Here is a 10,465-nt window from a genome sequence, read left to right on the forward strand (position 1 = left end):
CGAGGCGGGGGCGGCGCCTGCCCCCCCCAGCCCCTCTCCCAGCAGCCCTTGCAAACGCCTACAATGAAATTTGCGAAGTTTTTTCGGTTTCGGCGCCATTTTCGAGTGGACTCGGAGGTGAGGAGGGAGGGGGGGGTGCGGGGAGCCGCCGGCCCGGCCGGGCTGGGAAGGGGGTTTCGGGGAGGGGAGCCCCGGGAGCGGGTGGGGGGGGCAGGCAGGCAGCGACCCCCCGCAGGCCGGCGGCGAGCGGGTTAAAAACTTTCTAGGGGAAGGAAAGAAACCAAAAAACTTTCAATTTGCAAAAAGCCCCCAAATGCAGCGCCCCCCCTCCTCAGCCGGAGGAACGGGGCCGGGGGGGGCATGTTTGGGTGGCAGGGGTCCAGCGCCGCGGGAGGTGGGGGGGCAGGAGAGCGCTCACCGGGCGTGGGGAGTAAACAAGTTCTTCGAGGGGGCAGCTTCGCAGCCGGTGATGCGGCGGGGGGGGGGCAAAAATCCTTTTTAACGAAAATTAGGTGCCTGTCGTGCAAAAGCCCCAATGGTGGCAAAGGGTTAAAGTGCAACTCCCCCTTGCACACTGCCCCGCTCACACCCAGCGCCTGCAGCCCCGGGCTCGCCCCCCTTGCACACTGCTCTCCTCGCCTCCAGCCCCGGGCTCCCCCCCTGCACACTGCCCCGCTCACACCCAGCCCCGGGCTCCCCCCCTTGCACACTGCCCCGCTCACACCCAGCGCCTCCAGCCCCGGGCTCCCCCCCTTGCACACTGCCCCGCTCACACCCAGCGCCTCCTGCCCCGGGCTCCCCCCCTTGCACACTGCCCCGCTCGCCTCCAGCCCCGGGCTCCCCCCCTTGCACACTGCCCCGCTCACACCCAGCGCCCCCGGCCCCGGGCTCCCCCCTTGCACACTGCCCCGCTCACACCCAGCGCCTCCAGCCCCGGGCTCCCCCCTTGCACACTGCCCCGCTCACACCCAGCGCCTCCAGCCCCGGGCTCCCCCCCTGCACACTGCCCGCTCACACCCAGCACAGCTTGCCCAACGCCCCGGCCCCAGTTGTTGACTCTCGGCCTGCGATCGATGCCCTCGCTATTGTATCAGCTAATGACGCAGTTGAGAAGTGACAGGAGACACTTTGTAACCTGCCTTCCCGGGGGGGCACGTGCGGCCTCCCCCCAAGCGAGGGGTGGGGGAGGGTCTAGGTTACAGACCGTTACAAAGTTGCAGGCCGCCGGGAGGGGACGGGTTAAAAAACGGGATGAATTAATTCGATCCAAGCAGTTGGAAAATTGCAAAAGAGATTGGGAGTGTAATTTGGCCGCGTGTGGACACGTTCAACCCAGGGCAGTTTCAATTCGACTTTTGTTTTCGGAACGAGTTTATGCGGAAACATTGTTAAACTAAACGTTTTAGGAGACTAGACCTGTAACGTGTTTGTATACATGTTACTGGTCATATACATTCTAATGCCGTTCCCCCCTCCCCCCCCCGGTCCATTTTTTCAAGTATATGCTTCTTGTTTTATTGAGGGGGAACGTCAGCAATTTTTTTATTGGCTTGTCAACAATACCAAAGTATTTTGTAATTAAGTGAGTGGATTCAGGATTAAAATCTAATTTAAATTGTACTGTTCTGCGTGTGAAAGCTTTTAAAGTGCTTAAAACTGAGTTTTATAGTATTTTAAAGCTATTATATTTTGTGGGATAAACCCTGTGATTCTGTTAACTTTTGTTTTGACAGGCTGGAAATGTGAAAAGGGACACTTTAATTTCTAGATCTAAGACTCCTACTCCCTCCCCAAATTCTGTTTTGAAAAATTTAATTTTCTAATAACTTCCAACGAGTAGCTATTTAATTTCTACTGTACTGACATTTAGTTTCAAAATATTATTGTATGTAATATTTTTGTTTGTTGAGCTGTCTAGGGTAATTTAAATGTTTAATTTATATTTCACATCTAATTTGGTATCAGAATAATTTTTTTAAAGTATTGCATTGTTTGTTACACATTAAACTTACTAAAAATTCCAGAATTAACATTATTTTAAACAATTTATTAGTGTGGAAAAGTTGATGAAAGATACTAAATTCTCATAAAAATATAAATACATGAATGTATATAAAGTAGTAGATTATTATCCATTTTTTTCAAGTATATGCTTCTTGTTTTATTAAGAAGAATATTAAGACTGTCCAAAGTGCCAAATAATTGAAAGAAGGGGGGTGAACAAAAAAATCCCTAAGTATTTAACAGTTTTTACTGACCTGTTTCATACAGGAAATATGAATATCCTGGCAAGCTTGTGAACCTCTAAATTATGTTTTGGTTAGGTGAGTTACTGTCTTTCTGTCTGTTTCCAGTGAGGAGAGCAATGTGTATAATTTGTACATATTTTTAGGAAAATAATTTTCCAAAGCTAGAACAATAAATGTGCAAAATCTATATTTTTTAAATGCACTGTTACATATACATACGTAGGTGTGCCAACATCTGTCTACCTTCAGCATAATCTGAAGAAATCAAAAGAATTCCATTGCTCACCATCTTTATGAATATTTAGTAACCCAAAAGAGCCCATTTTTATAGAAACCTAGTAAAACAGTGAACTGCAAATACAGTAAATGCTTACAGAATATAGGAGGGAAGCTTTAGGTGGGCTTTAAGGAACCTGATCCAAATATGAATATATTTACTGCATGCTCATTATGCTTTGAATGAATATTCATCTGACCAAAAAAAAAAAAAAAAACCATAGTTTTTCTTTCTGTTCTTAACAAATAAATATTTTAGGAGTACAGGTTCCAGATCCTTACCATATTATTTAAAACTGGATGAGATGATGGTGAAAAAAATGGAACCAAAAAGCACCGTACTGTTCTTCAATTCTGCAGTTTTGAGGAAAAACTGGATCCTGGGAATTTTACTGATGTTCTGAAGTACAGTAAGTTAGGATCTGATCTTACAGGCCTTGCAAGCACAAGTAGTCCTTTCTCACATGAATAGACTCATTTAAATAAATGAGACTAGTCATGTCAGAGTTTGCAGGATCAAGCTCTTAATTTTGTAAAACTAGAAGCTTTAATATTTTTTTAATCAAATGATTATGCACTTTATTGTAACAGTTTAGTATCCAATTTTCTGTTCCATTCTCAATACTACCTTAAAAGAGAAGTTAAGTACTTAATCATGTAACTTTTAAAGGTAGAATATGCCAAAGCTTAGGTTGCCGCTCAAATGTATTTATGTTCATATAATGCTCTTTATTTTAAGAGAAATAGTAGAAGTTAATTTGTGGTGGTGAAAGGATAGATTAGTACTTTCAATACAAGTGCACTGGAAAGATTAATATTTTATCTTCACCCAGTTTTATATATATAAAAAATTTTAAATTATTTTATTTTGTTCACTTTTATATGGGTACTTTGCTACCCAGTAAAGAGTGCTTAGTAATGATTGTGCATGACACTTTGCGCGCAGATTAGTTTCACTTGAGATGTCTGTGCAAAGGAAAACAACTTCAGTATGATACATCTATTAATACAGTGAGCTGTTAATTTAATAGATAGTAATTTCTCTTTACACATCTTCAGCTCAATCTTGGCAGTCTGCAAGTTGAACCGTTTAGGAAATTTAATAGTGAAAAAATGTGGCGGTTGTCAATAAAACATAGGCTATGTTTCTGCCTATTAAACACATTTGTGAATATTAATACCTTACACTGTTTAAATTCCATTGTTCAAATTAAAACAGATGAAAATGACTGACGTACGAGCACAGTCAGCTATGAACTATTTAAGTGGGTGGGACTTACCACTTCAGGTTTGTTTCATCACCATAGTCAAAATGAGTGGTGTATTATTTGTTGGTTATCTATTTTCAGATTGCAATGAGGATGACTAGTTCTAAATATTTTTTAGAAAGTAAATGCTTTGTCTGATTCCCTTCCTCCCCGCGCCCCCCTTCCTCCCCCCCCCCCTCCCCGGTGCATGGCAATATTTTAGTGTTTCTGCTGTGTCAGATGTCTCCTAAATAGCCATTTAATAGCTGATCTTTTTTATTTTGAGTATATAGGAAACAGTGTTTTCTTGGTTTTGGTTTTGCCTAGCACTGAAATGTAGACTAAGCAAGTTAACAAAGTGGGGTGGGTGTCCGTCCGTCCATCCATCTGTCTCACCCTTGGTCCTAATACTTATACCTTTCAGTCCTTTTCTTTTTTTATAAGATACCCCCTGTTTTCTTTCATCAGTTTTGATTTTTAAGAGGTGCCTTCTTGTTTTGAGAGAGAATTTTCATATAACATCCCATTGTACTTTGGCAAGAAGCCACTGTATAGGTATTATCCTAGGGACAGCATTACAGTGCACTTCTGCATATCCAAAGTGCCCAGTTATCCAGAAATATTAATTAATCAATCATAGAATATCAGGGTTGGAAGGGACCTCAGGAGGTCATCTAGTCTTGCGCTTATATACATCACTGCCATAAATCTGCTGTATCTGACCTGCCGAAATTTCCGCCTCAGTATTTTCTGGAGTTTAAATTATACCCATTGGGGTCTCCTGCTTGCTGGTAGAAAATACAGTAGCAAGTGACTTAACTGCTAAGCCTCAGTTTCGGTCTGTAAAATAAATGTAATGGAAGGTTGTGAGTCTTAATATTTTGTGAAGTGCTCAAAAAACGTTAGATACGTGAACGAGCTTTTTCCCTGTCTTACTTGCACAGCTGAGGAGGACTGCATGAAACTAAAGAGACAATAAATGTTCTTCTGCGTTGCTTGAAGGGTGTTGCGAGAGAGCACTGTGGTGTTCACTCTATTTCTCCTCTCCCTCCCTCAGTCAGGAAGATGAGACTGCTGCCAGATGAAGGCATGAGGTACCTAGCATCAATTTCTGATCTCCTTCATTGCAGAGGAGATAACTGTATTTAATGTTCTTGTTTAATGGTAGTAGATCTTTAAAATCAACATAAATAAGGGTTTTTCTTTTCTTCTGGTCTGTCCAACAAATCTGCTTCTATTGCTGTTGTGTATGAAGCAAATGTATGAAGTGGTGACACTTCCTTTTTCATCATATTTTTGTGTGGTATTTTTATTATGCATTAGGTTATAGAGCCCAACTCACCCTCATAACTGCCATTTCTTCCAATATGAATTCTACATAGAGAATTCATTGCATACAACCTTCCTAATATTACTGTACCTAATTCCATTATGCGTGGATTGTGTATAATTCGTAATAAGCAAAATCCAGGCAACCAGTCTTCAGTGATCCTGGTATTATATAAATTATAGTACAATGATGAGAGAAGGGATAGATGTGCTGCAGCACTGTTTAAATACTTATCTTGGTATTAGTGTATTTTGGAATGAAAGCATGAGTCCCCCTGCTCCCTCCTCCACACACACCCCTCCCCCCCGCCAGTTAATAGGATGAGCACACATTGAAGCCTTTAATAGTCTTTGTCTTTAGGCCTAACTGGCAAAAAATGTGATTGCTGTTTGATTAGTCAGTGCACTATAATGTGTATCACCTGTCTAAGGTACAGTCTGTTGGAACACTTTATAAACTCTACTTTGTTGTTTTCTAGTTCATATTGAAAAAGAAGTTAAATTGTGTCCCAAGAGAGTCATATTTTCAGAACAAACTGATGCATCATTGCGTTCAGTCAAGGTGAGTTGGAAAAGTGAACCTAGTATAGCCAATAACTTTTCAAGTACCCTTAGGGCAGGGATGGGCAAACTACGGCCCGTGGGCCACATCTGGCCTGCCAGCCATTTTAATCCGGCCCTTGAGCTCCCACTGGGGAGTGGAGTCTGGGGCTTTCCCCATTCCAGCACCCCAGCCGGGGAGCAGGGTTGGGGGGTGCTCTGTGCGGCTCCTGGAAGCAACAGCATGTCCCCCCTCTGGCTCCTGTGCACAGGGGCAGCCAGGGGGCTCCACTTCACACGCTGTCTCTGCCCCAAGCGCTGCCCCCGCAGCTCCCATTGGCCAGGAACCGCAGCCAATGGGAGCTGCAGAGGCAGCGCCCAGCAGAGCTGCTTGGCCGCGCCTCCGCGTGGGAGCCAGAGTGGGGACATGCTGCTGCTTCCGGGAGCTGCTTGAGGTAAGCACCGGCCAGAGCCTGCACCTGTGAGCCTGCACCCCAACCCCCTGCCCCAGCCCTGATCTCCTTCCCCCCGCCCTCCGAACCCCTTGATCCCAGCCTGGAGCAACCTCCTGCACCCCAAACCCCTCATCCTTAGCCCCACCCCAGAGCCTGCACCCCAGCCGGAGCACTCCCCCTCCCACCCACCTTCCTCACCAACCCAGAGCCCCCTCCCACACCCCAGCCCCAATTTTATGAGCATTCATGGCCTGCCATACAATTCCTATATCCGAATGTGGCTCTTGGGCCAAAAAGTTTGCCCACCCCGCCTTAGGGTCTAGCCTGGAGGTGCTGGATATATGGAATTCCTACTGAAGTGAACTGAAATTAACAGCAAGAGAGAGTCCTTCGCCAAAGCTTCCTCAGGGAAGATGCTCTTAATTTACAGTCTTTACTTATGCAAAGTACATATATACTTTACAGACTTATGCAAAGTACAAAACTGGCTATTTAAACCACAAAACAAAAAACCTAATTATACTGCATGAGATGATTAACAGCGTTATACCCTTTGAGAGAACTGTTCTGATGGCTTGCATTGGTAAGAATATTTTCTCATATCTATATTATGTTGTACATCTCTACTGGCCTTGTGTTCCTCTCCCAAATAACCCTATTTACATTCTGAAAACTGACTTCCTCTTTTCTCCAAGTAAGAGTTTGGTGGTAATAGATTGGCAGTGGCTTGGAAATGTCACCCGTCTTTTTAAAAGGCAGGATCTATTTGCCCTCTTGGTTTAGAATCTGATTTATTTTAAGGATTTTGAGAGTTCTGCACACCCAATCCCTTGAGATCATCATTCTATAACTTGAATCTCAATCTAGAATCAAAATGGAGTTCTAGAACCGAGGGCTTATTTATTTTTGCTTATTAAACTAAACCACTTACCCTTTTGGGTATTATTTTATTTCTTCTCTCAAACAGACTAAGCAGGTACGGTCAAGCAAGATATTGTTAGAGAAACAGTACAAAAAAGGGTTAATAGCATTCACCCTTTGAGTTGTTTGGCCGACAATGCCAGTATTAAAGCGAGAAAGCAAAATAGGTCTGCTAGCAAAAAAGCAGTAGTGTAAATTTTCATAAATTCAGCACAAACCATTAGAATTCCCATTTTAAAGTTCTGTTTAAAAAGGGGAGGGATAACATGGACCCCAAAAATGTATTCAGAGTGCTTAGCACAGGTGATAGCCATTGGTGGGAGACATCTCAATGCCATATGTCTAACACAGTTCCTGTTTTCTTCATGATGACAAGCCCTAAGAAGATGAGTTGTACGAACATATACCTGTTAGTACTGCTCCTAACTTATTTATCACATAACTGTGAAAATGTCAAAAAGAAATGCAAAGAAAAGTCAGGCCATCTGTACTGGTGCTTAGGCTAACTTGTAATTACATCTTAAGGTGCCACACTGTGAAGTCAGGGACCCCACAAAAAGACCTACTTGCACTCCTTCTCTTCTCCCTCCTTGCCTCTTCCAAAAGTGTGGTGTTCCCTATCTGCATAGGCAGGGAATGCTCTGAAAAATTTCAAGGCAGCTGTGATCATTTCTCATCGCTGATTTCATTCAAATTTGAAAGGGGAAATCTGAGCAGCATGAACCCTAAAAACAAATAGAAAAAGAGAAATATTTGCTTCAGATTATGCCCTGAAAGTGAATCTGAGGAATCTGGATCATCTAAATTGAAATACTTCAGGGAAATGGCAAACAAATACTTTAGCACAGGGCTTCTCTAGCGAGGGACCCCTCAGGGGGTTGCAAGGTTATTACATGGAGGGGTCATGAGCTGTCCACCTCCACGCCATACACTACTTTGTATCCAGCATTTCTAATGGTGTTAAATATATTAAGTGTTTTTAATTTATAAAGGGGGGGTTGCACTCAGAGGCTTGCTATGTGAAAGGGATCACCAGTACAAAAGTTTGAGAACCACTGCTCTAACACTATAACTATTCCTTACACAGCTGTCACTGCTTGTAAGAGCTCCTGAGCCCAGTATATGCAGCGTGCGCACAAAAAAAGCTGTAGACCCGGGGTGGCCAACCTGTGGCTCCGGAGCCACATGCGGCCCTTCAGAAGCTAATATCCGGTTCGTTGTCTAGGCACTGACTCCGGGGCTGGAGCTACAGGCGCCAACTTTCCAATGTGCCGGGGGGTTCTCACTGCTCAACCCCCGGCTCTGCCCCAGGCCCTGACCCCACTCCACCCCTTCCCGCCCCCTCCCCTCAGCCTGCCATGCCCTCGCTCCTCCCCCTCACCTCCTGCATGCCACGAAACAGCTGATCGGGAGGTGTGGGGAGGGAAGGGGAGGCGCAGGGGTGTGGGAGCTGATGGGGGGGCTGCTGACATAATACTGGTTTCAGAGTAACAGCCGTGTTAGTCTGTATTCGTAAAAAGAAAAGGAGTACTTGTGGCACCTTAGAGACTAACCAGTTTATTTGAGCTTATTATGAAAGCTCATGCTCAAATAAACTGGTTAGTCTCTAAGGTGCCACAAGTACTCCTTTTCTTTTGACATAATACTGTGGCTCTTTGGCAATGTACATTGGTAAATTCTGGCTCCTTCTCAGGCTCAGGTTGGCCACCCCTGCTGTAGACTCTTGAGATTTCCCAATAGCCTATTTAAAAAGGCCGGAAAGGTAGTATGGAGCGGGAGCAGGAGACCTGGCTGGTCTGAAAATGTAGTTACCTGCAACAAGTCTACTGTGCATTGGGCAAACGAAGTAGGTTTTTTTATTTTTGTTTTTTAAAAAATGATTGCAGTCACGATACACTTGTATAACTACTTGCTCTCTTTTTTAGTTGCAGACTTTCTGGTAGAACAGAATTGAAGAACGTTTAACGTTTTGTAATAAGCGAATGTTACAAATGTCTTCATTGGATTGTATTGTGCTCTTCAGTACCTTTGTATCATGTTTAAAAATAGTCAAAATACCATTTGGAATTTCAACATTGTTGGGCTTTGAGGAGATGTAGCAGCACATCATGGTTTGTAGGGACAAGGAGATACAGACCATTCTGGGCTGCCTCATTACCTCAAGGATAGACAAGAAAGGGAGCTTCTGGGTGTCAGCCGTGGAAGCTACCACATTCTCATGTATCTCTTAGATCAGTTGAACAGGTATGTTTAGATACATTTTTGTACTGCTTTTACATGTACGCTTTCTTTCCAGCCTGCAAAGGTAGAGTATTGGTTTTATGCCTTTGGTGAATTTGCCTAAAATGGGTCCAGGGATTTGCGTTATTCTAACCTGTTGCCCCGATCACAGGCCATGGGATTGTTCAATATTTCATTACCTTCCAATATCCGTAATAGTGTATTAAGATGAAGCTAAGTCATCTTTAATGTTGTCTTCAGTTGACTTACACCAGTTGCATGTTGCCTGAAGTAATCCTGCTTCCTGTTTTGTTCAACATTCTTTCCTCTGTTTAAGACAAATAAATTGTAGGTACTATGACAACCATCAGGGATTGTAAAAAAGGGGTTCTGGAAGTCAAGAGACCTCTTTACAGTGGAAGCATGTCAGCAGTGCTCTAGCAGCACGTAAATACTGGAGTTTAGGATTGCCTAGCTGCTCTCCAGTATTGCATTGCTGCTTTAGTGAGGCTGGATGGTCGTGCCTAGGGCAACAAAACAACGTTATCGCACTGTTAAATTTGGAGAGATGCTGTATGATCAGGTTTTTAAGAGGGGTATTAAGAGGTTTCCTGGTCTGTAGATCTGACTTAAGAACAAAATAATATGAAGGTGGGAAAAATTGTTCTTGAGCTGTGTAATTATTTAATGGGCTAGTGGTGCCGGAGAGGGAAGCCAGAGGCATTTGAAGGATGGGTAGGGAGAGATCTGTTTGCAGAGCTCTTTGCACCCTAATCTAGCCCATACGTTCACGTCACTGTCTGAACAGCGGGTATCTTAATTTGGTTTATTAACAGCAGCCCCCAGATTCCGAATGGGCTCCAGGTGACACTGGTGCAGTAGAATAAGGACCCAAAGAGCATTGGCTGGGTAGGCCGTGGGCCAGCTGCACGAGCACAGGACGAGGGTCCCGCTGGCAAGGGCCAGCTGCTGGCGCTGGCTCGTGTCTCACTGAGGGTGGGCAGAGCCATGGGTGCTCACCTGGTGGAGCTGTTCCTGGGGCTGGGGGGTCATCGCTGACCCACCTCTCAGCCTGGCCCCCACTTGCTAAGAATAAAAGCTGCAGTAGCCAGGGCCCCGGACTGGCCTGGCTCTTCCTTGGAGCTGCTGCGGTGGGTTAGACTGGGCAGTAGCCCTGAGGGAGGGTAATGACCATGCTCTGGGGCAGCTCACCTGGGGCTTGGGTAGG

At 44.5% G+C, this 10,465-nt stretch overlaps 1 long non-coding RNA gene across 2 annotated transcripts; it reads left to right on the forward strand.

Annotated features, from left to right (window-relative positions):
• Window positions 1-64: 64 nt before the first annotated feature.
• Window positions 65-8,359, forward strand: LOC114018572. Of its 2 annotated transcripts, none has more exons than XR_006283918.1 (4): window positions 65-117; window positions 2,785-4,866; window positions 5,581-5,663; window positions 6,562-8,359. It is a non-coding gene; the product is annotated as an uncharacterized LOC114018572 (long non-coding RNA). The 2 variants fall into 2 exon arrangements; XR_005226857.2 differs by lacking the exons at window positions 65-117; window positions 6,562-8,359 and adding an exon at window positions 951-2,324 and having other exon boundaries at window positions 2,785-2,935; window positions 4,717-4,866; window positions 5,581-6,142.
• Window positions 8,360-10,465: the final 2,106 nt, after the last annotated feature.

The sequence above is a fragment of the Chelonia mydas genome, chromosome 9 (assembly GCF_015237465.2).
Source record: "Chelonia mydas isolate rCheMyd1 chromosome 9, rCheMyd1.pri.v2, whole genome shotgun sequence".
Classification (NCBI taxonomy): domain Eukaryota; kingdom Metazoa; phylum Chordata; order Testudines; family Cheloniidae; genus Chelonia; species Chelonia mydas.